General features: G+C 38.7%; 1 non-coding gene across 1 annotated transcript; it reads left to right on the top strand.

Moving 5' to 3' along the window:
- The first annotated feature begins 3,763 nt into the window (after positions 1-3,763).
- LOC112745059 (small nucleolar RNA R71) lies at positions 3,764-3,870 on the top strand. Its single transcript, XR_003173006.1, has one exon. It is a non-coding gene; the product is annotated as a small nucleolar RNA R71 (small nucleolar RNA).
- The last annotated feature ends 980 nt before the right edge of the window (positions 3,871-4,850 follow it).

Genomic DNA, 4,850 nt, shown 5'->3' with positions numbered 1-4,850 from the left:
AGAGACAAAGCAATTGGTTTGGGAATGTGCAAGGTGCACCACACACACTGAATTAGCTACTGCGATGGAGAAGTTAAAGCGAGTAAGCGCACCAGCATGGGAGTATATGCAAAAATTTGATCCGGCTGTGTGGTGTAAGGCGTACTTTAGTCATGGGCCGAAAGTGGACAACATAACTAATAATATGTGTAAAGTATGGAATGCAAAGATTGTGGAGCATAGGGAAAAGCCTATTCTAAGCATGTGTGAAGGGCTGCGGTGCTACATAATGAGAAAGATGGCAACGCACAAGAAGAAGTTAGAGGCTCACATTGGACCACTTGCACCAGTCCAACATAAGAAGTTGGATCAATTTATCAAGCCTAAGAGTCATAAATGGAGAGCTATATGGGCTGGTGATTAGGAAAGAGTCCTCTTTGAGGTTCATTCTCAAAACCATAAAGTGGGTGTGAATCTTCACAAGAGGACATGTACATGCAATGTATGGCAGTTGACTGATAAGTCTGGTTATATAGTCATTGGATAATTATTTAGTTGTTATAATTTTTAGTTTATCATTATATTTTCATTGGATTTTTCTGATTCTACATCAATTCGTTGTTGTACATAGGAATGCCTTGTAGATATGCCGTTGCAGCACTAGCTAAAATGGGTCGTAAGGCTGAGGATTTCGTGCATAAGTGGCTAACTATGGAAGCCATCAGAGCAACTTATTCACATTGCATTAAACTAGTCAACAGTGAAGAGTACTGGACACCTACTAATGCACCAAGGCCACTGCCTCCCACTATCAAGAGAGCTGCTCATAGACCTAAGATGAAGAGAAGAGCCGATCCAGTTGAGAGAGAGATGAGCACCACCAAGGCGAAGAAGACATTTATTGTTACTTGCTCTAAGTGTGGCCAAACAGGCCATTACTACAAGACATGTCCGAATGCAGCACAAGATCCCAACTAGAAGCCTATGACTAAAAAGGAGAGACGAGCACAGAAGAAGACAACAACTCACAAATCATCAACTGATCCAACAACGAGCACTGATCCAGCAACAAACACTGCTCCAGCCACAAACACTGATCAGGTACAATGTGTTAGCTTTAAGAATTGACTTGTTCTAAACAATAACTTCTTTACTCTATGTTTGAGAATTGAGGTACAATGGCTGTGTTATGTACTGATTAGGTTTATATGTTGCTTGGTTGAGTATGGCTATGTTATGTACTGATTAGGTTTATTTGTTGCTTGCTTGAGAAATGCTGTGTTATGTACTGATTAGGTTTAAATGTTGCTTGATTGAGAATGGCTGTGTTATGTACAATGGATGTGTTTGAGAATTGCCTTTTGTTGCTTGCTTTCTATAATAAATTGAATTTTGTCACAGAACAAAGGCAGAAAAGCTAAGAAGAAACTACCCAAAAATCAGAGAGAAGAAATTTCAGTTTCGCAATCTGCACCACCAGCTGAGGAGGTAATTTTTTTTCCTATTGTTTAAAAAAACAAAACCTGTTTCATCCAACAAATTATTAAATCTCAATCCCTTAAAGTTTTCATTCATATAGCTGCTAAACATACATTGTTACAGGCTGCAGGAAAAAACTCCAATGACAACCCTCCAACAGTTAGGGAGAAGCAGCAGATTGTTAGGCCTCCAGCTCCATCTTTCGTGCCTCCACCCATACCAGCATCGGGACCAACCTTATGGTTCAAATCTCAACCTTCCCAAGCCCCAAACTTGATGCCTCACAGCTCACAGCTCCAATCAAATGACTCAATAGCTGGGAAGACTACTCCAGGAACCAGTCATGATGCGATTTCTGAAGAGACGATGGCAGCTGCAACTTCAACTACAGCATCACGACTTCTGAAATTTGTGCCAACACCCGGCTACCGGCCTCCTGGACTTAGGCCTCCTAAGCAGGGGTGACACTTGTAATAGAAATTTAGATTTGTGATACTGAGATATGTGATACTGTTATTTTGGTATTTTGATACTTTAGTTTGAAGGATACAATTATGTCAGCAAATGTTTTGCTGTTATTTTGGTATTTTGGTATTTACAAATGTCTAAGTTTTGATTAGGGTCATTTTGCCTCTGCACTGATATTATCACTGTGAACATATGAGTTACATCTTTCTTGACAATATGAATATAATAGTACTTTTTGCTATGCTTTACAAGGTTTACTTCAATCTATGTTACATGCACAAATATTTGCTTCTCTAATTTGCATTAAGATCAGGGAACTAACTTTAAACACTCATCATAATAATTCATCTTCATATAACTTACATCCAAAATGTTTACATTTTTAATCTCATCTTGCCACACAGTTCTTAGATACCCTAAAGTAATTCATTAGGTTGCATACATAGTTGTCCTAAATAAATAGGCAACTAGAACTCCAATTAAAAATGCAAAAATACTACAACCTAACCCCAAGCATCTACTTTCACCCATTTTTTTCCTGCTCTTTCCCAATTGATTTTCTAATTCAATCAACCTCATTTCTAACTCTTCCACTTTGTCATCCACCACATTACTAAGGCCTTCAAATCGCTGCTGGTTCTTCTGCAATACCCCTTTTGATGTTGTCTTCGAAAAATGCTCATTAAAGGAAGAGACATAATCATCTAGCCATAAAAAAAAATGAGCAACATCCTTCTGCAGTCTACATATAGACAGATACAAAAAGGTTAAAACCATGAACAGACCTGGAACTAAATATATAATTTTTGTACATTCAACACAAAATTTTACATGAACATACCTTGAATTTAGGGCACCGTAAGAATAACCTATTCGGATTACTTTTGGTCCCAGACATGAACAGAACAGCATCAGACCCGCAATAGCATTTTGGGGAGACCCATCTCTTCTTCCTTCTACCTACAATACTCTCATTAGAGTTCATGCTATAACTCCAACTATCACCAGCTCGCAGGTTGGAGGATGCACAACGTTCTCCACTTCCAACCATGGTCCCCTAGGGTTTCTTCTTTAGACTACGAATACTTTGTGCAGAGGTTGGGAAATGAAATGATGAAGGAGACGTTTGCTTCTTATTAACCTAGTAACGACGCCGTTTTTTAATGTGACAGGGGGACAAATCGACCCTTGTCCATTTTCACTTATCCACCTTGGCACTTAACTTTGGCCTAACTGCCAGATCAGCGCCGGTAAGTGACACATCAGCTTTTTCCGTCAACTATGGACGGGGGATAAACGGGAGGGGGCGCGATGAGTGATTTTTTGCATAGACAGGGACCGGCGTGGGTTAGTTTTTTAGTGAGGGATCGCGTTGTCCTTATTAGTAATGGACAGGGACCGAGTTGGGTGTTTACTCGATGGATTATATGTGTTTCCATAAGGTTCACCTAAGTAATTTACCTCTGCTATTGCAGGGTTTTCAGGATCATAGGCTTCTTCTTCAGAAGATGCCTCTTGAGTACTGTTGGATGCAGCTTGCATTCCATTCAGACTCTGAAAAATCATATTGACTTGCTGAGTCAATATTTTATTCTGAGCCAATATGGCATTCAGAGTATCAATTTCAAGAACTCCCTTCTTCATAGGCATCCCATTACTCACAGGATTCCTCTCAGAAGTGTACATGAACTGGTTATTAGCAACCATGTCAATGAGTTCTTGAGCTTCTGCAGGCGTTTTCTTTAGGTGAATGGATCCACCTGCAGAAGTATCTAATGACATCTTTGATAGCTCAGATAAACCATCATAGAATATATCCAGGATGGTCCATTCTGAAAGCATGTCAGAAGGACACTTTTTGGTCAGTCCTTTGTATCTCTCCCAAGCTTCATAGAGGGATTCACCTTCTTTCTGTCTGAAGGTCTGAACATCCACTCTAATCTTACTCAGCTTTTGAGGAGGAAAGAACTTGGCTAAGAAAGCCTTGACCAGCTTATCCCAAGAGTTCAGGCTATCTTTAGGTTGAGAGTCCAACCATATTCTAGCTCTGTCTCTTACAGCAAAAGGGAAAAGCATGAGCCTGTAGACTTCAGGATCTACTCCATTAGTCTTAACAGTATCACATATCTGCAAGAATTCAGTTAAGAACTGAAAAGGATCTTCAGATGGAAGTCCATGAAACTTGTAGTTCTGCTGCATTAGAGAAACTAATTGAGGTTTCAGCTCAAAATTGTTTGCTCGAATGGCAGGAATGGAGATGCTTCTTCCATGTAACTTGGAATTAGGTGCAGTAAAGTCACCAAGCATTCTCCTTGCATTATTGTTGTTGGGTTCGGCTGCCATCTCCTTTACTTGTTCGAAATTTTCAATAAGGTTGTCTCTGGATTGTTGTAATTTAGCTTCTCTTAGTTTTCTCTTCAGAGTCCTTTCAGGTTCTGGATCAGCTTCAACAAGAATGCCTTTTTCTTTGTCCCTGCTCATAAGAAAGAGAAGAGAAAAAGAAAAGAAGAGGAATCCTCTATGTCACAGTAAAGGGGTTCCTTATTGTTAGTAGAAGAAGAAAAGAAGAGAAAAAATTCGAACACAGATAGAAGAGGGGGTTCGAATTTGGTGAGTGATGTGAGGAAGAGATATTAGTAGATGAATAAATAAATAGAATAAGATGAGAGAGGGAGAGGATTTTCGAAAATAATTTTTGAAAAAGGTTAGTAAATTTTTCGAAAATAGTTTTTGAAAGAGGTTAGTAATTTTTGAAAATTAAAATCAAAAATTGAAATAATTAGTTAATAAAAAAGAAATTTTTGAAAAAGAGGGAATATATTTTCGAAAATTAGAGAGAGAGAGGGAGTTAGTTAGGTAGTTTTGAAAAAGATGAGAAACAAACAAAAAGTTAGTTAGTTAGTTGAAACCAATTTGAAAATCAA

This window comes from Arachis hypogaea, chromosome 14 (genome assembly GCF_003086295.3).
Source record: "Arachis hypogaea cultivar Tifrunner chromosome 14, arahy.Tifrunner.gnm2.J5K5, whole genome shotgun sequence".
NCBI classification, from domain to species: domain Eukaryota; kingdom Viridiplantae; phylum Streptophyta; class Magnoliopsida; order Fabales; family Fabaceae; genus Arachis; species Arachis hypogaea.
The sequence above is the reverse complement of the archived record's forward strand: the minus strand, read 5'-3'. Positions and strand labels throughout refer to the sequence as shown.